The sequence below is a fragment of the Phoca vitulina genome, unplaced genomic scaffold (assembly GCF_004348235.1).
Source record: "Phoca vitulina isolate PV1807 unplaced genomic scaffold, GSC_HSeal_1.0 scaffold21, whole genome shotgun sequence".
NCBI lineage: Eukaryota > Metazoa > Chordata > Mammalia > Carnivora > Phocidae > Phoca > Phoca vitulina.
This window is the reverse complement of record NW_022589724.1, coordinates 3,495,441-3,520,455: the sequence shown is the minus strand read 5'-3', so window position 1 is coordinate 3,520,455 and position 25,015 is coordinate 3,495,441. Positions and strand designations below refer to the sequence as shown.

General features: G+C 39.9%; 1 protein-coding gene across 2 annotated transcripts in view; it reads right to left on the bottom strand.

The window, feature by feature from the left end:
- Nucleotides 1-25,015, bottom strand: part of PLPPR1 (phospholipid phosphatase related 1) — a 564,480-nt gene that overhangs the window by 490,651 nt on the left and 48,814 nt on the right. For both annotated transcript variants that reach the window (XM_032418867.1, XM_032418868.1), the window contains exon 2: nucleotides 17,120-17,265. The gene's annotated coding sequence lies outside the window, so the exon portion shown is untranslated. The remainder of the gene's footprint in view (nucleotides 1-17,119; nucleotides 17,266-25,015) is intronic.

Sequence of the window (25,015 nt, the reverse complement as noted above, 5' to 3'; positions counted from 1 at the left end):
TCCCACTTCCCCTCCATTCACGAGTTCTCACTCACTGTTTCTCTCTCTAAATAAATTTTTAAAAATATTTAAAATTCTATATTCTAATTACAATTATTAACTCCCACAAATATCTCTGTCCTTTTATTATTAAAATATCCTCAAATTTAAAGGCAGGCAAACTGAAACAGGAAATGAGGATGCAGTGAGTCAGTGTCAGAACCTAGAGAAGTATTCATAAGATTGGCCCTAACTCTGGGTTCTAACTCTGCAGCGCCTTTGATTATTACCAGATGCCTGAACTGGAAGTTCCATCAGATTGAATCTTTCCCACTGCTATATGAACACATTTAATTTTGCTCTCTACATAAAAAATGCAATTATTGAGTAAGCATGTAGTAAATGTCTAAATGTCTACTGCAGACTTTGGGATTCAGAAGGTAGTGGCTAACATAATCCCTGACCTCAAAAAGTTTACAGTCCATACTGGATATTTACCCCAAAAATACAAAAACACTAATTCAAAGGGATAGATGCACCCCCATGTTTATAGCAGCATTATCTACAATAATAGCCAAATTATGGAAGCACCCCAAGTGTCCATCAATAGATGAATGGATAAAGAAGAAGTGCTGTATATATATATACAGATAGATATATACATATACATATAGATATATACAATATTATTCAGTCATAAAAAAGAATGAAATTTTGTCATTTGCAACAACATGGGTGGAGCTAGAGAGTATAATGCTAAGTGAAATAAATCAGCAGAGAAACAAATGCCAAATGATTTCATTTCACTCATATATGGAATTTAAGAAACAAAACAAATGAACAAAGGAAAAAAAGAGAGAGACAAACCAAGAAATAGTCTTAACTATAGAGAACAAACCGATGGTTACCAGAGGGGAGGTCATTGGGGACTGAGTGAAATAGGTGAAGAGGATTAAGAGTACACTTTTCATGATGAGTGCTGAGTAATGTATGGAATTGTCAAATCACTATATTGTACACCTGAAACTAATATAACGCTGTACGTTAACTATACTGGAATTAAAATTTTTAAAAATAAAAAATAAGGTTTACAGTCTGATTAGAGAGATAAATATAAAAGTGTAAAGTCAGCAAAGTATGTGGTTTTCAAAATATAGTCTGTAAAAATCACTCATGAAGCATAAGGATGCTGATTTCCAGGCTCCACACTTAGACCCATGGATTCTAAGATAGTACTTCTGGGGTGTGTTCAGTAATCTGCATTTTTAACAGCACCCATATAGGTGATTCTAACTAATCCACATGGTCAGGAGACCACACATTGAAAAATACCAGTGGGTAGGACCTCAGGCTCTAGAGTCAAAGAGAGTCTGGCTCTAGAGTCTGGCTCTTACCAGCTTCCAGCTGTGTGACCTTGATCAAGTTACTAAAGTTCTCTGGGCTTTAATGTTCTCATCTATAAAATGAAGATAATAATAGTGCCTGTGTATTAGGTGGTGGTAACACTGGCACCCAGTATGCACTTAGTAAAAGTTGTTCTTGTTTTCATCATTAACATTACTGTAACACTAGAAACTGATCAAGTGCTAACTGGCCTGACATTGTTTCCAGAATTCAGTGAATAAAAAGAGAGTTCTGGATAAGGGTAGGAAAAACGTTTAGGAAGAAGAGAAAGTTGAATCAAACCTTAAAATCAACAAAAGGTTTATAATCAGAGAAAATAAGGAATTCTGGGTAAAAGAAACATGGAGCAAATTACCAAGAGAAAGAGCTGTATGAGGACAGGTAAGGGAAGCAGCCCTTGAAGCGGAGGGTTGAAATGGGGAGAAGTAGGAGGTAAGCAGCCAGAATACTAAAAGCTCAGCAAGCCTCACGTGCCCCCATCTTTTTATTTTAAAGACCTATTCTAAGGGGCAGCCACATTACAGATAGGCCCTCACTTTAAGAAACAGGATATAAAAAGATCTATAGTAATTTTTCTTTTTACAAAAATAATCCCTATTTACAAAATAAGTTATCACACAGAACCTTAATTCATTGTTTATATTCGCAGGTTTAAGACACATTTCAATTTACTAAAAATAAATAATTTAACCTTCTAATAAAGGACTATGAGCTTTTTTTGAAAGCAAGAGACTATTTTACTCATTTCAGGAATCTTGGACTCTAGCACAAGGCCAGGAACATGATAATAGCTCTAAAAATGAATGGTTGCTCAATTAAATATTCCTATTTAGATACTGTGATAATATGAAAAGGGATACACATTTTTTCAAAGTTTCTTTCCTTTTGAAAGCTGCCACATCCATTTATTGTTCATATTCCCAGGTGGGGCTACTGCTTTAAAAATGCAACCAGATTGTCTTCATTTATACTGAATGTCCATTACTATATAAGCAGCAATAAATTAAACATTGCACGTGTCAATAGTCAAGCTGGATGATTCCATTGAAAATACACTGAACTCTCATTTGACTTCACAGGAATTTGAGTAACTTCATTACATTCATAATTTAGTGGATGAGGAGAAAAGCACAGTGCACTGAGGCACTAAAAGCCTGCCTTATTCTTCTCTCAGGCTTCTGTGTACACGGATCCTTAGAGGTTTACTTACAGTTGCAACGTGATCCTCCAGGAAACATGCACATCAAACATCTCTAAACCCCCAGAATGAAAGTATCCCCATATTGGTTCCTATTGCCCAAGAATTTCTTTTCTGATTTAGGATATTCCAACTTTTCTGTTTCTATCTTTAGAAAATGTTAATGGGGCATATGGGATAGTTCATTTTTTTTTCTTTGACTCCTCAAATGATGTCTTGAAAATTAGGTAATGACCATAACGCACTCAAAACATATGGGCCACAAAGGATACAAAAACACTGATTCGAAGGGGCACATGTAGCCCAATGGTTACAGCAGCATTATCAACAATAGCCAAATTATGGAAAAAACCCAAATGTCCATTGACGGATGAATGGATAAAGAAGTTGTGGTATATATATACAATGGAATATTATTCAGCCATCAAAAAGAATAAAATCTTGCCATTTGCAATGACGTGGATAGAGCTAGAGTATATCATGCTAAAGGAACTAAGACAGTGAAAGACAAATACCATATGATTTCACTCATATGCGGGATTTAAGAAACAAAATGGATGAACATAGGGGAAAGGGAAAAAAAAGAGAGGAAGGCAAACCATGAGACTCTTAACCACAGAGAACAAACTGAGGGTTGCTGGAGGGGAGGTGAGCAGGGGGTATGGGCTAGATGGGGGATGGGTATTAAAGAGGGCACTTGTTGTGATGAGCACTGGGTGTTATATGTAAGTGATGAATCACTAAATTCTACTCCTGAAACTAATACTATACTACATGTTAACTAACTAGAACTTAAATAAAAACTTGAAACATTAAAAAAATATATATATGGGCCAGAAGTTCATGAGGGTATACACACCTCACTTTCACAGAGGCTATCCATGCCCTGCAGACAAGGCAGCTGTGTTTATCTCCTATAAAGGCACAAATTAAATGCAGATCATGAACTATGTCACTGAAGAATCAGTAAGCAAGGCAAGGAGAGATGTCCATGTTGGTTATTAAGATATTCATCACAGTAGAAAAGACTTGCTTTATAAAAGAACCACAGCAGAAAAATTGGAATTTATCTGAAGTGCTACTTTTACATTGCAGTGCCCATGAAGTAATTACTACAATGCAAATACCCCACTAATACAATTTGTAATCTTTGATGAACTAGAAAATTTGTCTTTGCTCCCACTACCATTCACTTCCTGTTTTTGTGAACTGGGAACAAAATGACCAACTTAAGCTTCACTTCACTAATTTGATTCCAGTTAATGCCCCAAGGAGAGCTATCAGCATGTCTCTTCCAATTGCCTCCTAGGGAACAAGAGAGAAATATTTGGCCTATTAAAAACAATGGATGCATTCACTTCTGTACTGGCCTGAAGGGGACCCCGTTGCTTCCATTTACAACTGCCAGGTTCATTCAGCTCTTTGATTACCTTCTATCAGTGTGTTCACAACCAATTCAAACCAATAGTGGGAGACAATTAAATCTACTGAAACAGAGCAGTTTTTATGGTCACACCTGCCTAATGTCCCCCAGTCTGTCTTCATGCACATGTAATTAATACTGTTGTATGCCAATTACTCAAACTTCCAGCGATATCGAGTATGGTGGTAAGAGCCAGCCAGGCCTGGGTTTGTGTTCCAGCTGATACACTTAGTACCCGTCTGCCTTTTCAAATACTGTGACTCAATATACCCTCATTAGTCATGCTCTCTTATAAAATAAACAGAATGATGAAAGAACAGCAAGAAAGAGAGGGATTACATTTGCTTTTGTATTAGTAGTCAGTGCCACTGAAGCACGGTCACTCAAAGTCACTGCTTTTCAATATAGTCAGGGACACAGTGGCACTCTGAACTAGACATCTGTTCTTCAAAGAATCATTTGAGCAGACTCTCTTATGAAGGATGAGCATGCACCTTTACTCTGGCAGAATATAATAGAAACATTTGTGCCTTACCAAGTCAAACACCTCATAACACCCACTGGAAACTGGGCTGGTTTCTGGCTAAAAAGGTGAACCAATGTGCATACTGCATATTCCAAGACAGAAGGGACTGGTACCCTCAAACCCTGTTCCCTGATTCAAAGTCAGGAAGATCAATGATCGTAGACCAGGGTGGCCCAGAATAAGGCCCATGGGAAAGAAAGACAAGCCCTCTAGAATAAAATTACCTGTGGAAATGTTAGCAATCTGAGCTCAAAAGGCCTGAGATTCAGAAGTCAGGGGGCATGGAAATAATACAATGCATACCTGGACGTCTCTTGGGCCCCAGCCATCCAAGCACAATATTACATTTAGAGAACATTGGACTATAGACTAAAGAACATTTGAGTATGGACTTAGGGACTCAAGTATGATCTTGGAGCCCAATTGTAAGGTACCACAGTGGTTGACACAAGAACCTGGACCATTACCATATTGCAAAGGGAAACATCAACATTCACGGGATAGGACAGCACCCAGCTTCAAAGGCAGTGCCATGAGTTAATGACCAGGCTTCTCATTTCCCTCTAATTCCAGCATTAAAAGGAGAAATAACCCTTCCCTCAATTTCAACAAGGTAAGCCTTTGGAGTTCTTGGAAAAACACCAGACATCTCCCTACTAGGATACCTGGGGTCTTAAATTAAGGTGATATGACCATATCTGTACTCTTAATAAAGTAGGTTACACTGTTTACACTGCTGCAAAGGCAGGACCCACACAGCCCGACTTGATAAAGAAGCAAGCACTGGCCTGTTGAAGAAGCCGTGCTGGCAGCAAACATGCATCAATCTCTCAGCAGCACAGAACTGCCACCTTCTAAACCCATACATTTAGTTTATTATCTCATTTGTTAGGTTTCCACCTGGGCATATCACATTCTGGGTGCCAATTTAAATTATTTAAAAATTGTAATAGTGGGACACCTGGGTGATTCAGTCAGTTAAGCATCTGCCTTGGGCTCGGGTCATGATCCCAGGGTCCTGGGATCGAGTCCCGCATCAGGCTCCCTGCTCAGCAGGGAGCCTCCTTCTCCCTCTGCCTGCCGCTCCCCCTGCTTGTACTCTCTCTCTCTCTGACAAATAAGTAAAAACTTAAAAAAAATTGTAATGGTATGAAAAGTATCTGACATCTTCACACAAGAAACACTGAGGTATGCAAAGGGAACTAGATAGAAGGAAGAGCTGACCGTTCCCATGACTTCTCTCATGTGTTGGATGAATTTACTTCAAAAATTAAGTGGAAGAGAGCTCAACAGAACCCACTGAAAGGGACAAGCAATTGAGGGAGGCAAAGGTGGTCTTATCACATTTAACTCCCACCTGAGCCTTTGGAAAAAGCATGGGTGCTAGAGATCACATCAAGCGAAGACTCTAGGAGGGGCTTACCCCTCCTCACTTCCATCTAGGGGAGACTGCTATGCTTGCCCATGTACAGGGGCACTGCCATGGCTTGCTCATCTGGAGAGCAACCCTGCCACACCAGAAAGTGTGGAATGGCCCTTGTTGAAGTCTGATTGCCACAATGAACATGTAAATAAATGCTGGTTCTAGCTCCTACTCTTCCTGCTAGGGTGCTAAATCTTTAAATTAATTAAATTAATCTTCTCCTTTTCTCTTTCTTCTTTATTTATGTCTGAAATATTCAAACAAGGATCCACATTCTCTCCATTAGACCCACTTCAACTACCAGTAGAGGACAAGTATTGACATTCTTCTGTAAGAAAAGCAAACAGGGCGGGAGGATCACCAAACATGTAAAGCTATAAAGTAAATCAAATGAAGGGGAACAACATGAGGAACCAGAATAATATGCGGTCACGTATGTGACCACCAGGAATAGGACAGAATTTTAGACATTTCCCAATAAGTGTTCTCAAAAGAAGAGCTGAGAGAAAAGTTCACACATACATGAAACCACAAGAGACCATTAAGAAGTCACAATAGCCTGACATCAAAAAAACAAAAACAAAAACCACAGTGCGATGAAAACATGTAATGAAAACACTACAATGGATATGAGTAACTGATTAGATCCTTCTAAAATGTAATAAGGATTATAAAGATTTATTTATTTATTTGAGAGAGACAGATAGTGACAGATAGAGAGAACACAAGTGGGGATGAGAGGGAGAAGCAGGCTCCCGCCAAGCAGGGAGCCTGACATGGGGCTCGATCCCAGGACCCTGGGATCATGAAATGAGCCAAAGGCAGACACTTAACAGACTGAGCCACCCAGGCGCCCCTGTAATCAGGATTATAGAAGCCAAGCTCAAAGTATTCTTCCACAAATGCAGAAGAAATTGATTAATAGGCTAATTAATGAAAGAAAGGGTAAGATCTATGGAGAGATTAAGATTTTATCTATAGAAGTAATGTCAGATGTAAAAATGGAGGAGAGAGAAGAAATAACTTTTTTAAAATTAGAAGCAAATGTCTTAAGATGAAGAATTCATTTTGCAAATCCCAAAACCTAAAAGAGTACCAGGCAAAATTATTTAGATGTAACCTAGATAAAATTTTGAACTTCAAGATTAGTGAAAAAATATGCAAGAATACAGTCAAATAAAAAATGATGTGCAAAAGAGCAAATATCAGATTGGTCTCAATCTTTATGAACTGAATCTTGAGGGGAAAAATGTACAATACTCTACTCAAGTAGTTATCTTCAAAGGCAAAAAAAAAATCAGAAATTTAAATATTCTGAAATTAAAACACTCATGTACTCTTCATGAAAAAAACATCTAGAGTATATATATATAACTGAAAGATGAAATAAACCAAAAATTCAAGAAAGGGAAAATTGATATTATAAAAGAAAGTGGTTAGTGAACATATAGACAAAAAATTAATATGAATGTCAAATTATCACTAGAAGGCCATATGTTGCCCAGGGTAAAAGTGATAATCATCTAATAACCTGGATTTAAAACTCCAATTTACAAGAAAGAGTGGCAAGTGGAGAGAGGAAGGAAGAAGTAAAGGCATAGTAAGGTTCTCATCTCCCAGACAGGAGTGGGCTCAGAAGAGCCAATTTTGCTCTTCTCTTTTAACTCCAAGTTCAAAGTCATCAGGTCAATAGCTTGAAATCGGCCTTGGGGGAAGCATTTACACCACAGAAATCAGCAAATGCTATAAATAATGCTTTTCCTTTTTTCCTCAGAGAGCCACTACTGTCCCACAGGGTACAGTCAAATAGGTAGTCTTTTTTTCTCTTTTGTATTTTTATAGTGTAGTAAAACATACATAAAATTCACAATTTTAACCATTTTAAGCATGCAGTTCAGTGTCGTTAAGTACCTTCACAATGTTGTACAACCACCACCACACCATCCGTCTCCAGAACTTTTTCATCATCCCAAACTACAACTCTGTACCCACTAAACAGTAAGCTCCATTCCTCCCTTCCCTCCACCCCTGATAACCACTATTCTCCTTTCGGTCTCTTCTAAAGATCTCACAGAAGTGGAATTATACAGTATCTGTCTTTTTGTATCTGGTTTATTTCACATAGCATAATGTTTTCAGGGTTCATCCATGTTACAACATGTGCTAGAATTTCCTCCTTTTTTAAGACTAATATTCCGTTATATATATACACATTTTTTATTCATTCATCCATTGATGGAAATACTTTTTAATATTTGTTGGTAAACAGAAAAATATGTTTAAATAAAAACATCGGTAGAAACACGGGGCACCTGGGCGGCTCAGTGGTTAAGGGTCCAACTCTTGATCTCAGCTCAGGTCTTGATCTCAGGGCCAGGAATTCAGACCCAGTGTGAAGCCTACTTAAAAAAAATAATAGGAGCACCTGGATGGTGCAGTTGGTTAAGCATCTGACTCTTGGTTTCTGCTCTGGTCCTGATCTCAGCGTTGTGAGCTAGAGCCCCACGTTGGGCTCCGCACTCAGCACAGAGTCTACTTGAGATTCTCTCTCCCTCTCCCTCTCCCTCTGCCCTTCCCGTTCATGCTCTCTCTCCCTCTCTCTAAAATAAATAGTCTAGGGGTGCCTGGGTGGCTCAGTCATTAAGCGTCTGCCTTCGGCTCAGGTCATGATCCCACAGTCCTGGGATTGAGCCCCGCACTGGGCTCCCTGCTCCACAGGAAGTCTGCTTCTCCCTCTCCCGCTCCCCCTGCTTGTGTTCCCTCTCTCGCTATGTCTCTCTCTGTCAAATAAATAAATAAAATCTTTAAAAAAAATAAATAAAAATAAAATAGTCTTTTAAAAATAATAACATAAATAAATAAATAAATAAATAAAATCAGAAACTCTGGACTTCTTAATAATAAAGCATGTGTATTCTCAAGCAGTTATTTGGAAAATAAAAGGTAAGAACATACTGTAACCCACTGTCAGTGAAGTAGGTCATACTCCCCCACAGACATGTTCCAGGATCCCAGCATACGGTGCTGGAAGCCATCACCCACTGAGAGTCTTGGTACAGGAGTTAATAAATGAATGAAGAAACATGCACTGAGCACCTGTTCAATGCCAGGCACTGTGCTTGCTACAGTCACAGGTATCATCTCATTAGTCCTCACAAAATATCCTCCATATTAAAATCCTGTATGCACTCTTGGAACCAATACAGTGCACATCAATACTTACACTTTTGAATGATACATGAACTGGCTTGTTAACTTATCTAGTCTAGATTGGATTGACAACAATCAAGGGGATTTGTATATCTAAACTGTTTCTATGTTCTTGTGGTGGAGAAATCAGGCCCACAAAGGTATGTTGATGGGAATGGAGGAAGAGAGTTTCGAACAATTTCTGAAAGCTCAGATTATTCATATTCATTTCACAACAGTAGAAGGGAAGAGGGCAATTGTTTCTGCTTTCCAGATAAGGAGAAAGAACTGAGTGGAAGAAGTGAATCCAGTGGAAGATTTAGCCAATTTCTATTTTAGATTTGAATCACTGGCTTAATCTTGACTGAGGTGGTGTTTCTGGAGGTGCGTCCACTGTTTTCCTTTTCATTTTGATGCTCGGTTTATGAACTATCTGTGTGTCCTTCCATTTCTTTCTGCTATTTTTTACTTTATTGTATCCTTAGGGGTGATTCCAAAGGATTGTGACAAACAAGCTTATTCTGATTGCTTCACTGTTATCAATACACTTTCTAAGATTACCCAGCCTCAGTGGGATTATTCAGAGAATTCCTAATCCATTCAGAGGTAGCAAACCAATAAAATGCTGGAATATATTATCAGGAGGCTGCTATATCATTCCAGTTAATGATACATTGTCTTCCCACAAACGGGCTGTTAAGGACAGAAGTCCTGAATACCCCAGAGTATTACTGAACTTGGTTTCAGCTGGGTGCCAATGCTGATTAGCCTGGGCAATTTTTTTTCACTTCTCAAAATAAATGTACATCCCAGTCTACTTGAAGTGTGAAAAATAAGAAACAGGTCCTACTTTGTGCTCTCCTTGAGAAGCTGGAAAAGGAAAGTGAACCAGCAATAATTCTCCTAGAAAAAGAAGCCACTATGGGAAGTTTTGGCCAAACCTAGGCCAGCTGTGTGGTGCCATCTACCCTTGAGGTGTTACCAGATGAGGCACTTGTTATGGGTTGAATTGTGTCTCCTGAAATGATGTTGAAATCTTAACTCTCTGTGAATGTGACCTTATATAGAAATATGTCTTTGCAGATGATCAAGTTAAGACAAGGTCATTAGGATAGACCCTAATCCAATATGACTGGTGTCCTTATAAAAAGGGGGAATTCTGACATAGAGACAAACACTTACAGAGGGAGGATGATGTGAAGACACAGGGAGACCACCACCACCAAGCTAAAGACCAGCTGAGGTCACCAAAAACTAACAGAGGACACATGGAACAGAGTCTCCTTCCTAGCCCTTAGAAGGAACGAACCCTGCTGACACCTTGATTTCTGACTTTTAGCCTCCAGAACTAAGACAATAAATTCCTGGTGTCTAAGCCATCAAGCTTGTTGTACTTGTTACAGCAGCCCCAGGAAGCTAATACAGTCATCAAAAGAAAGTACTGGTTTAAAACCTGGTGGATGATTCAAAACCAGACCACTAATCCAGAGGACTAGGTAAAAAGAGGCACTCAAGTATATAATGTCAAAGAAAGCAGGCACCAAGCTGAAGTAATGAAAGTTAAAGGGGCAGAAGGAACAAAACCAGGAATAATCACAAAACCAAAGAGGAATTAGGTTCACTTCATGAACATGGATTTAGTGCCCACGATAGGGCAGGCACTGCCCTAGGTGCTGGGGATTCAAGAGCAAATAAGGAGCTACCTGTCATCTGCCCCACTAGACTTCTGTCGGTGTAGTGTGCCAAGATATAAGCAGGGCGCTTTGGGATCAAAGGGGTGGGGAATGCTCACAGAGCAACCTGGGGAAGACTTCTTGGAAAATAGGATATCTAAGCTCAAACTTGAAGGATGAGAAATTGGCAGGATGGACCCAAAAATGCCTATTTTCATAAAGAATCCAAGGGCCTCTTGATACCGAGTTAAGAGTGTCTAACAGGATGTGACTTTTTTTTAAGAGGAAAGAGATACAACCTTCACATACACACTGGAACTAAAACACCACAAGTTGATCACCGTCAGAGCCGGAAAACACCCAACGTAATAACCAGCAAAAACAGTCACCACATTACAGAGTAGAGGAAACCATGGCCAGTGGGAGTGACAGACCTCAGCACTTGGGGACCTGGGAGCAGGAGGGAAAAAAACGCATGTGCCGCGCTGTATTTGTTCTTGATACACATGAGACACCCCACACCACTGCCACCTTTGAGAACTACCAGAAAAACATAGAGAACTTCCCAGGGGCTCATGATAGCAAGTGGGAACAGGCCAGAGAAACCAGAGTAAAAATGAAAATAATAAGGATCTCCTAGGGTTTTTGTAAGAAGAAAGAATAAATAATATTTCAAAGCAACTGGGATATACTACCCCCACTCCACCTATCAATGTTTGGTCCTACCTGCATCTGTGTTTATCATCTTGTGTTAATTTGTCATCATTATCACTTACCAATATTCATTTCTTGAAAGCAACCTATTTTGGGAATGATGGCTCCGTACCACAAATGAGGCTGATTTAATGACTGGCGAGTAGCGATCTAATGGGGATCACGGTGGCTGCAAGCCTGAGCACAGACAGGCGTGGCATGGACCTCCTTTGTGCTGCAGCACTCTGCTAATTGGGTCTAATGAAGGAGTTGGAGGGATTCTCCTTCTGTTTTCCTAACGATATTAATGTCTTCATGAGGTTAATGAAACCGCTAACACGAGCCAACTGTGAATGGCTTTGTGTATAATATAAAACCATCTATTCTGAGTCTTAGCCAAACACGAGGGATTACTACTGTTGTGGCTGGTTTTGTCTATTAATGTATGTAACATCAGGAGTTTTTTTCTTCTTTTTTTCTTCTAAGAGCTAGAATCAAAGACTACTAAGGATCTCATCTGATCCAGAGATTCCTAGACTGGTAGGTGGACACCAGCTGGGGGTGTTTAAAGCTATAGTCCTGGTTTGGTCACATCCTTTATGGTCTCTACTGCCCCCTGCTGGCCTGAAGAGGGAGGAGCAGATCTCCAGCACCCCCATGGGAGATGGCAAGCACCAAAAGACAAGATAAAATATGAACACCTATTATTTACTATCACTTACTATGTGTTTTCTAATTTAATACTCACAACATTCCTGTGGGGTAAGTCTTGTTACTGCCATTTTACAGATGAAGAAACTTAGGTTCAAGTAGTAAGCCAAGTCACCGAAGGACACAGGGCTTGTGAGTGGCAGATCCAGGACAAGGTAGAAATCTGTCTGACTCACTGTTGTTACGCTCCCACCAGGAGACACAGTATAGTGAAAAGTACCCATACTTTAAAACCAGATAAGCTTGAGTTTTTATTTTAATTCCCCAACTTAAGAGCTGTTTAAGATAAACTTTCGGTAAATCATGAAATTTGTTTAAATTTGCTGAGCTTGGTTTCTTCATCTGTAGAATGTGAATCATACCTACCATGGAGGATTGTTGTGAGGGTTAATAATAAAGTAGGCAAAACACAGGACCTGGAGTACAGTGGCTGCCCAATAGACAGTAGGTCCTATTTAGGCCAAAGACAGAAGGTGGACAAGGATCAGCCTTCCTGTGGCTCAGTGGCTGCTTCATTCGGATTCCCAGGAGGTTTGTAACTCAAAGCGCAGGCTCAGAAAATACCAGAATGTTCAAGTGATGATGCCAACACATCTGAATAGCTCCTTTACACTTATAAACCACTTCTGTGTATATTTTATAGGATCTTCACAAATATGTACCTATAGATGCATAAGTATGACACAATTAATTGAGGAAACTCATAATATGCCCAGCATTACACTAAGCATATAAAAAACATTGTTGAATTTCATCTTCATAACAATCCCACAGGTTGGTATTATTTCCCCCCATTATGCAGACAGGTCAAGTAACCATCCCAGAAACACACTGAACTAAGTAGCTAAGACTTAAACACTGGCCAATCTGACCACAAAGCTCATTTCTCTCAACCATCAGGCTACACTGCCTTCTTATGAAGTAGGCAGGGCAAGTATTACATTTTTACTATATACATGAGGATAATCTGATTCACAGAAAGGTAACCAACGTGTTTAAGTATTCGTATGTTGTATTTGTGAAAACTAGGCCTGAATGGTGACCAGGGGTATCCAGCAGTAAGTTCCTTGTCTCTGAAGAAGATCATAACAAAGTAAGATGATTATTTTCCAGGTATGATACAGATAACACTTTTGAATCAAATAAATTACAAGTTTTATTTGGCTATGATTTTTTTCCCCAAACTTCTGACTCTATAACCCCATTTCTAATGTAGAGGGACTCAAAGTCTTAAAACTAAAATCATTTTTTAATTAAGATAGATGTAGAGCAACACTGGCATGGGAAGATTCCAGATGTGTCAGGTTTGCAATGTGACAGCTGGAGAAGAACCTTGTGAGACTAGTCATTGTCCAAAAGCATTAATGTCCAAAGATAAATTCATAATAATGGGAAAAACCAATTATTCATTGAAACTGGAATGAGGAATGAGGTAAGAAAAAAATATATATTATCTCTTTGCAAATATGTCCCAGCACTTTCACTATAAATTAAAATCTATGATAAATCACATATAAATTGGATGGACATCTGCAGCAGAAATTAAATTACCAAAGAAAAACTGAACATTTGGGGAATTTTAAGAACATGGAAACTACTAAGAGAGATGGCTTTCCTTGCAGATTGTTTAACGGATTCATTTCTTATTTAAAATCTTTTAAAGAACAAATGTAATGCTTCCCACTCACTAGCTCCTTTTGAATATGAAGGATTTTTTAAGAACTAGACTGTGAGGACAGGTATCTCCAGCAGTAAATCCAGAAAATGTCATTGTTATAATGTCAGTATGTAAGGACATTGCAACACAGGGACTATAACACATAACTATAATGTCTACATACAAATTATCAAGTTTGGATACAAGTCTGAAACTTGTAACCATAACATATAACAAATCTCAGTTTAGTTATAATTATGAAAATCATGAAATCAGAATGGCCTTCATAAATATGAACTTTCTCATCTTTAAAAATGGTTTAGTTTTCTATATATCTCAAAATGAGTTGTGTATTTAAAATAAACAGTGAGGGGCACCTGGGTGGCTCAGTCGTTAAGCGTCTGTCTTCGGTTCAGGTCATGATCCCAGGGTCCTGGGATTGAGCCCTGCATCGGGCTCCCCACTCAGTGGGGAGGCTGCTTCTCCCTCTCCCAATCCCCCTGCTTGTGTTCCCTCTCTCGCTATGTCTCTCTCTCTGTCAAATAAATAAATAAAATCTTTAAAAAAAATAAAATAAAATAAACAGTGAAAAATACAAATTAACATTTTGTTTCTTAAAAGCTGTATATAAAGGGAAACACTTATTAAATTACTGGAGACCTTGCTATTTAAAATAAACCTATAGCTTGTCCCTTTTTATAAAGTGACAAATAATTTAATGCTCTTCAGTTCCTATTGTTTTATTTTTAATTTTAACTTATATTTTTCTTTTATCATAAATATTTCTTTTCATCCAACCAAGACTCTGAAGGTGATAAAATGTATTAACTGAGAAAAGTCTGCCTTAAACACAAACTTTCCTGCTTTGCAAGGAGAGCTACCCTTTCTGTGACTACAGCATGAATGAAGACACACTTGGCCATTCAGCAACACTGGGCCAGGAAGTTGCCTGCATCTCATAAACCACTACGAGTCACCACAACATAAGAACAAGACAGAAATGGCAAGTGTCCAGCAGCTAAGAAGGAAATCTCTCATCTATTGTGAGATGCTTCCATATCAGGGGCAAGGGGAGTCCTCTTGACAACCAATGGACATCCCAAATTCCCAGCCTCTCCTCTCCAAACCTGTGCCATCTCCTGACCAACTGAGAGGCATGATTTTATGCTATACTCCATACTCCCTTCACAGGTTATTATTTCTGCTCTTTCCCATTCCTGCTGATGGTATCATGTACGTAAGACTTTCTTCTATCCCCAATAGTGAGTCTCTTGGCAAAGAAGCAAACATAGGTATTTCTTTAGGTGTGTCTTGAGAGGTATAGAAACTGGGAGTTAGGAGAGCTCTGTTTAGAAAAGCCAAAGCAGACCCAGGTGCTCTCCATACCTTGGGTTGGACCATTGCCCCTGAAGCAGGCAAATGGGCCCAGGGTGTCCATGTGTCAGAACAAAGCCTTATCTTTCTCCTAGCAAGGAAGCTTTCAGAACCCAGCCAGTACAGTAGCTGTCCACTGGACCAAAGGAAATGTCCAGCTTCAATCTTTGCCAAGTGTGAGGATAATTTTCTCATTTCAGTGTGTACTTTTGTCTGAGTGAATAAATTCCTCTCTTCTAGAAAAGAAGGCTGGGGAAAATGCTTTTATTTTCAGAAATCTTTAAGAGGTAAAATTCCCCCAGGCAGCCCAGAGAGGGAAATCCATCAATGAGACACCAGAGCTAAGATTTCACTTTATAACAGGTGTGAGCTGGGAGAGAAGCATGGTAGGGACTCACTTACCCCTACAAGGTCTCAGACTAGAATATCGAGGGAGCAGAGACTGCATTCCATAGTAGGGCACTCCAGGATTCTGCCTCGGAACATAAGAAGTCTAACCCAGGGAGCAAGACACATCTTTCTACAGCACCTTGCTGAGCTGTAGTCTATAAAACAGAATTAGTGCTTTTTCCTAATTGTATAACATTGAATAAATGTTAATGAGTATTATTACTATCTGGAATAAATACACTAGAACTTAAAAGGGAAATGTGCCAAAGTTGTATGGTGTGCTATGAAGATTGGACCTATATTTAGAAGACCTGGGCTCTAGCATTGCCTTATACTACTACGTTCCCAGCACTCTCTCTAGCTCTCAGTTTCCTCATCTGTAAAACAAAGTGATCAAAAAGTTGTGAATTGGCAGCCCCTGGGCTGACTGCCCCAAGTTTTTCCTAAAAGTTTAATTTAATCATCTTTATATGAGGCACATGTTATACAGGCAGCCAGAGCCCCATCACTTTTTTATCTCATACCTTTCCTCCTTTACACATTTATGATACCAACCTAGCCCTGAAGCATTTGTGGTAGAAATTTAAAAATCTCAAAGACTGGGGCACCTGGGTGGTTCAGTCGTTAAGCGTCTGCCTTCAGCTCGGGTCATGATCCCAGGGTCCTGGGATTGAGCCCCACATCGGGCTCCCTGCTTGGCGGGAAGCCTGCTTCTCCCTCTCCCACTCCCCCTGCTTGTGTTCCCTCTCTCGCTGTGTCTCTGTCAAATAAATAAAATCTTTAAAAAAAAAATCTCAAAGACTATTTCCCAGTCTTAAAAAAAACTACGGATTTTGACCCAGGCAGCCATAACTGATATTCCCGTGTTCCCTCCCTATGTGAATATCTCAGCTTGAGCTGCATTTTGAAAATGAAGAGATAAAGGCAGTCCAGCAGGAGGAAGGAAAAGTATGTTAAAGTATGACACTGGGAAGTTTCATGCCACGATTTCAAGATACAAGCAGTTGGGCATGACTAGACAGAAGGGTGTAGGGCTAGAAGTAAAGGGAATAGAAAAGTTGAGGTGGGATGCATAGCAAGAGACAAATACTGAAAGGAATTGTGAGCTAAGCTGAAGATCCTGAACTTTGTCCTGAAAACTGAAGAGATGGCAGAGGGAGAAGGGAAGGGTCACTGAAGGTTTTTAACCTGTTGGATTTCTATTTTAAGCCTCTCCACTCTGGAGGCTGCGTGGAAGATGGACAAGTACTTTTCCCAAGAGTAAAATAAGTTGGTGTAGAACAAGGGTTCACACTGCTGGTTGCATATTAGAACCACCTGAGAAACTTGTAAAAGTGCTGCTAACCTAGCCTCGTGCTAAGAGATTTTTATTTAATTGAGGGGGTAGAAACAGGTAAGGTATTTTTTTCTTACCTGTGAAAACCTTAGAAACTCTTCTCACTCTGAAATTCTATCAACTATGTCAAAGAAGATTCCTACCATTCAAAGGGAAGCGTGGTAAAAAGCCATTTCCTTTGTATCTTCAGACCCCAAATCTGGAACAGTGTGTGGAAAGCACCTCCAAACAGTTTGTATCACTCTTCTTCTTTAAATTGGTTTTATTCTTAGGCATATCAGTCTTTACTCTGAAAAAGCACAGAATTATTTCAGAGAATGATTTCAAACTTCTATTTTAGAATTTCACACTGTAAATCATTTAGATGTGAAAGAATACCAGCACCTCCCAAATAAACGGAAAGCTAATGTGAAATTAGAGCAAAACCTATTTACATCTTATAAAGGATTGTTTTTAATCAATCAGCCAATGAGCATATACATAAAGCACCTTAGTGCTTTATACATATACACAAAACCCTAGTCTGTGTAATATTTTCCAAAATGAGTTACTCCAGCATGGTAGGAAAGCAGCTCCCTACTCATTTTCTGATTCTCTCTTTCCCGAGCCCAAACCTGAAGACAATCGCTTGTTTGCTTGCTTGCCTATTTTCAAGGCTAATATTTATAGAGCACTTCCTATGAGCTAGGCATTGTGCCAAAGACTTTACAAGTAAGTATTTATCGCCATTTTATTAATGTGGAAACTGCAAAAGGAAAAATAACGCACTCAAAGACACAGAGCTTGTAAGAAGTAATGCTAGAATTTGAATCCAAGTTCATCCTCCCAAATCCATGTGCTTCACCACTACCCTGCAGGGTACGGCCATTCCTCCCAACTCTCTAATTACATCTTGTCACCCACCCACACCCCCAAAACCCTCGAACCCCCTGCCCTGACCTGTGGAGCAGGATTCTACTTTGACTTCGCTTGAAGTTTGTGAAAAGGTAAATTAAGAGTAGACACACATATAACCCGGATCACCCGGTCCTTACTGTGGGGCGATCCCTCAGATTGCTGAAGCAGGGCGCCCTCTGCTGTTTAAGATGATGTACGTGTGGGTTAAGAACACAGGGCCAGGAAGATTCAGAGGGTCTCCTTATAATGAGGAGACCTAAGTTTGAGATGAATTTGTCCCTTATAAACAAATAACTGTACCTCCCGCTCATAAAGACAATACTCCGGCTCCCCCCACCAAAAAAGGCTTCAACCCAAAGAAGCAAAAGATACCCATCTCAGTTTTCAAGATACTGTCCAAATTCGAAGAATTTACAAGTAAATACTTACTTGTAAAGAATCATTACAGTGGTCCTCAAATTAGTCTCCACCCCTTAGATTAGATGTTATTTTCCTGTGTTCACGCTGTTCACATTAAACAGAAGTTTTAACCTCTATGGCTACTGCCATCTTCTAAAAGTGCGAGAAGGAATGCCTATATTAAGCATTAAAATAATGCTGAACTTGCTGCTAAGAATTACACAGCCCTGGATGCTTTCTTTACCCAGAAATTATAAAACATTTAGGGACCCCTGGGGCAAGTTAATCATAAAATATTCAGAAACATCTGTGCCCTATTATATACTGCCAGGCTAGACCCAGAAAATACGGCGCCTCTATCTCGGGCTGCCCTGCATCACGTGGGCGGGCACGTGGCGGCTGGAAGCGCTGCTCGGCAGTCCTTTGCCTCCATCACCCTCTTTCTCCCTCAGTCCTTCGCCCCAGCACCTCAGTCACGGGGCTACCAATACAAGCTGATGATTAGGTTTGTGCTCAAAGTCTCTGCGGGCAAAGCAATTTCTAACAAATGCCCCCAGGTCCTGTGGGGGCTGGGGTTGTGGGCCTCACCTCAGGAACTTACGCAGCTGAGTGGTAGGGAGACAAGGTCACACTGCGGACGGAACTGCAGCGAGGACGGTGAGAGCGCCCCCTCCCTGCCTGGAGTCTGCGCATGCACAGGCACTAGCGCATGTGCAAGCTTCAGGCTGCTCCGCCCCAGAAACTGACAGAATCCCATAGGAAGGGTAACAGTCTAGAGGTGAAGACCTGTGCGTTCTGTCAGGCGACCAGTCAATAAATGCATAATCAACACCTCTGTGCCAGGCTCAGTACCAGGCTCTGGCTTCTAGTCCTGATCTAGCTGCCTCGTGACCCTAATACCTCTGTGCCCATCAGTGTGGTTTTCAGGATGGGGGTGCAGGGACAAGACAGTCACCTGGAGAGCTGTTGTAAGCTACATGCCCTTCCTATCACCAAATTCTGGTAAACAGCTGCCCTCTCCACCACACTCTCCTCCCATCCCCAACTACATGTTTATTTCTCAAAGGATATAGCCTGTCCCCTTCAAGAACTACTGGATTAGATTTTTTGTAAGCAAAATGACCATACACCCAGTTTGTCCAGGACAGTCCCACTTTACACCTGTTCTCCTGGCTATTTTATTAATAACATCCTTTTTCATTCTCAAACCTGTCCTAGTTTAGGAATGTACATTATATGGTCACCCTATACAAGGTCCTTTCCAGATTAAATGTAACTTTAACCACCCACACCAAAGATTTCAGGGCTCTTAGAAACTTCCCTACAAAAACCTCTCCAATTATTTTGAGAGTCCCTATCAAGATGTCTTATCACACTGCGTTTCTATTAGACAGCATTGTTTTAGACCCTTGCTATTCAAAGTGTCCTTCACAGACCAGCAACTTGACTATCACCTGGAAGCTGTAGAAATTAGGATCTCAGACCCCATCACAGGTCCAGTGAATTAGAGTCTGCAGTTTAATAATATCCCTGGGTGATTCATCTCTACATTGCAGTCTGAAAAGCACAAAAGACATACTGACGGCCAACAGACACCTGAAAAGATGCTCAATATCACTAATCATCAGGAAAATGCAAATCAAAACCACAATGCAATATCACCTTACACCTGTCAGAATGGCTAGATTCAAAAAGAGATAACAAGTGTTGGTGAGGATATGGAGAAAAAGAAACCCTCATGCACTGTTGGTGGGAATGTAAATTGCAGCCACTGTGGAAAACAATATGGAGGTTCCTCAAAAAATTGAAAATGGAAGTACTATATGATCCAGAAATACCATATAATTCCAATTCCACTACTGGGTATTTACCCAAAAAAATCAAAAACACGGGGGTGCCTGGGTGGCTCAGTCAGTTGGGCAACTGCCTTCAGCTCAGGGCATGATCCCAGGGTCCTGCGATTGAGCCCCACATCAGGCTCCCTGCTCAGAGGAGTGTCTGCTTCTCCCTTCCCCTCTGCCTGCCGCTCCCCCTGCTTGTGCTCTGTCTCTCTCTCTCAAATAAATAAATTAAATCTTAAAAAAAAAAACTAATTCCAAAAGATATATGCACCCCTATGTTTATTGCAGCATTATTTACAATAGTCAAGATATGGAAGCAACCCAAGTGTCTATCAGATAAATGGATAAAGAAAATTTTGTATATATATCTGTATCTATAGATTTAGATATCGTGCTATTTGCAGCAACATGAACGGACCTACACAGTATGATGCTAAGTGAAATAAGTCTGACAAAGACAAATACCATATGATTTCACTTATATGTGGAATCTAAAAAACAAAATGAACAAACAAAGCAGAAACAGACCCAGAAATACAGAGAACTAATGGTTGCCAGAGGGAAGGGGGATGGGGAATGGGCAAAGTGCGTGAAAGTGAGTGGGAGGTACAGGCTTCCAGTTATGGAATGAAGAAGTCATAAGGATGAAGAGTACAGCATAGGGATTATAGTCAATGGTATTATAATAGCATTGACTAGTGACATATGGCAGCTACATTTGTGGTGAGCACAGCATAATGTATAGAATTGTCAAATCACTATGTTGTACACCTGAAATTATTGTAACATTGTGTGTCAACTATACTTCAATAAAAAAAATTCTCACTACATTAAAAACATTTTGAAAAGTACAGTTCAGGGGTCAAACTTTTTCTTTAAAAGGCTGGATCGTAAATATTTCAGGCTTTGTGGGTCATACAGTCTTGGTCACAACTACTGAACTCTGTCATTATATATAAATGAGTGAGTGTGGCCGTGTTCCCTTGAAATTATTTACAAAAACAGGCCATATAGTTTGTCCATCCCTGGGCCAGACCAGTGGTTTCTCAAATGTTAGCATTCATTAGCATTCGTGGGGAGCCTGTTAAAACTTGCTTGCTGGGCCCCAACCTCAGAGTTTCTGTTCAGTAGGTTTAAGGAAGGGTCTGGGAATTTGCATTTCAAGCAAGTTTCCAGGGGAGGCCAAAGCTGCTGGACAGGAGATCACAATTTGAGAATCACTACCCTAGAGTTATGGTTTTCAACTCTGGCTGTAGGTAAGAATTATTTAGGAGTCTTTTTTAAAATATCCATGCCGGAGTCTCACTACAGACCAGACAAATCACACTCTCTAAAGGTGGGGCCTGGCGGCATTGATATTTTTTAAAAGCTCCGCAGGTAAAAGGTAAAAGATTTATTTTTTTTTTTTAAGATTTCATTTATTTGACAGAGGGAGAGACAGCTAGAGAGGGAACACAAGCAGGGGGAGTGGGAGAGGGAGAAAAGGCTCCTGGCAGAGCAGGGAGCCCAATGCGGGGCCTGATCCCAGGACCCTGGGATCATGACCTGAGCTGAAGGCAGATGCTTAACGACTGAGCCACCCAGGCGCCCCATAAAGGTAAAGGATTTATTTGATTTGAAGAGAAATGCCTGGGTGACTCAGTAGGTTAAGCGTCCAACCCTTGGTTTCGGCTCAGGTCATGATCTCAGGGTCCTGAGATGGAGCCCTGCATCAGGCTCCCCGCTCAACAGGGAGTCTGCTTGTCTCCCTCCCTCTCTGCCCCTCCCCCAGGCTCGTGTGTGTGTGTGTGTGTGTGTGTGTGTGTGTGTGTGTGTGTGTGTATGCGCACACGTACCCTCTCTCTCTCCCTCTCTCATAAATAAATAAATCTTAAAAAAAAAGTTCCCCAGGTAATTCTAATGTGCAACCAAGTATCTGCACATTACGAAATTACCTTCTATTCCCTAAATGACAATGGCAAAGTGTTAGGAAGACAGAAATGTTAATGAACTAATTTACAATTATCTGTGAAAAACCTATTGCACCTTAACACACAAAAGACAAGTATTTTACAAGGGGATTCCTTCTTAAGACTCTCAAATTGGTAAAACAGACAGTGTGACTAAACACTATTTAAAACTTTCAGGTTGTTTGGGGAGGCATTTTTAAGTGAGCAGGAAGAAACATAGGTTATCACGATTTGCATTCCCACCCTGTTTCAGTTTTCGATTCACAACTGAACAACTAACTCAACGGCAAGTACCAAGACTTGACTCCTAGTTCTGAGCTTACAGATAAACCAGCTGTGTGACCTTGGATAAGTCTGTTGAGCTTGTGCTTTCTTGACTATGAGAGGGTTTGGCTTGTGTCCTTTCCACCTCTACATGACTTTGCTTTATGATTTGCATTTTATGAATCATGACTTTCTATAAACATTTCAAGATTTTTCTCTCCAGCAGCAGCAGTGCGTATTGTATCAATAGGATCAAGGCCAAGAGTAAAAGCAACTACTTATACAGAGATGCCCTGTATTTGATTTTTGTTTCTGGGGCAGCAAATCCTGAGCCCCATGTAACTTGCCATCTTTGTGGACCATTCTTAGAAATCAGAATCATGGCCAGGGCCAGTATCAAGTGGAAATTTCAGCTACTGGGCCAAGTTCTCAGCTATTTTGAATAGTGGTATGGGGGATGGGAAGAGAAGAGAGTGAATAATCTCAGCCATGGACAAAGAGAATAAAAACAAAGTCCTAGGATATAAGAGGTTTTATCCTTGGGCTAAGGAAAGAGCAGAACAGACCCAAAAGAAGTCAACAGAGATATCTCAGCAATGGTATGAGAATAGAGGTCAAGTGGGAAATGACAATGGCTACATACAGTGGGAGAGGGAATAAGGACACTCATTTGAACCAGAGGAAAATAGAAGGAAAGGTGGTAGACATATATATGACTTCCTGCATCTATATTCTTTGGGAAAACCCAGTGAACAAAGGTGCTCCTATTACTGCACAGGAAGACTTTGGACATTAGGAGTCATAATTTCTATGTGGGCTTTTATGGAAGACATTTTATTATACTTCACTAGATATGTGAAAAACATATTTTTATGTTTTTTGAAATTTAATATATTAGTCTCTTAGATGTTCTTTCTACTGAATAGGCTTTTCTGTATCATGCACATTGGGAACTAGTTTTCCAATGAGATACTTACCGTTTACTACTCTAAATAATCTCAATTTAACAAGAAATTAATTAAATGGATATAGTGAAAAAACAAGTGGAATGATCATAACAGCAGTCTAGTAATTCCATCTTTTATCAACAATGGATGTGAATCAATAGAGGGTAAGCCAATCTCTTTGACTGAGTCTTGAGAACCAAAATGAGATTCTAAAAACTGAAAAGTTACTGATTTAGCTGAATATTACTAAGCATTCCCGTTACTCAGCAGGGAGAAAATGTGAAAAAGATATGAAAGTGACAGTTATTGAAGAAAACAGAAGCATTACATGTTTATGCTCCAATAAAGTACAAATTTGTGTTAGCATTTCTTTTAATGTGAAATAGGAAAATATGTTATACATTAATCTCCAACTTGATTTTTTCACATAATATCATTGGAATCCTTGCAGTTCAATTATGTAAATCTGATTTACTCTTTTTAATTTCGGTATAACAGTTTGTAGTAAAGATTATTATAAATTATCCAACTATTCTCCTCTTACTGTTCATTCAAGTTGTTTCCAGCTTGTTTTTTGCCAGTGCAAACATTAAATAAATATCCTTATTCATACATCCTTAAACGCTTGCACTTTTGCTCTTTAGTGAAAATTACCAAAAGGGATTACAGGATCAAATGATATGATGTATTTTAAACCTTCACAGATATTGTCAGATGTTTTCCCCAAAAGTTCTAGCTATTCAAATTCCAACCAGCAAAGTACAACAACCCATTTTGTATTTTCACCAACACTTAATGTTTTCAAAGTGTCCCATTTTTACAGGACTAATGGTTTAGTTCTTATTTCCCTGAATACTGGTGAAATAAAGCATCTTTTCATGTCTTTACTAGGTATCTGCACTCTTCTTTTTGTGAATTATCCGTGCATATATTTTGCCCATTTTTTTATTACATCATTTGCCTGATACTTTTCTTTTTAATTTTTTAAATTTTATTATGTTATGTTAGTCACCATACAATACATCATTAGTTTTTGATGTGGTGTTCCACGATCCATTGTTTTCGTATAACACCCAGTGCTCCATGCAGTACGTGCCCTCCTTAATACCCATCACCGGGCTAACCAATCCCCCCTCCCCCCTCCCCTCTAAAACCCTGTTTGTTTCTCAGAGTCCATAGTCTCTCATGGTTCATCTCTCCCTCTAATTCCCCCCCGCCCCGCCATTTTTCCCTTCCTTCTGCTAATGTGCTCCATGCTATTCCTTATGTTTCACAAATAAGTGAAACCATATGATGATTGACTTTCTCTGCTTGACTTATTTCACTTAGCATAATCTCCTCCGGTCCCATCCATGTTGATGTAAAAGTTGGGTATTCATCCTTTCTGATGGCTGAGTAATATTCCATTGTATATATGGACCACATCTTCTTTATCCATTCATCTGTTGAAGGGCATCTCGGCTCTTTCCACAGTTTGGCTATTGCGGACATCGCTGCTATGAACATTGGGGTGCATATGGCCCTTCTTTTCACTACATCTGTGTCTTTGGGGTAAATACCCAGGACTGCAATTGCTGGGTCATAGGGTAGCTCTGTTTTTAAATTTTTGAGGCACCTCCACACTGTTTTCCAAAGTGGCTGTACCAACTTGCATTCCCACCAACAGTGTAAGAGGGTTCCCCTTTCTCCACAACCTCTCCAACATTTGTTATTTCTTTCCCTGTCCATTTTTGCCATTCTAA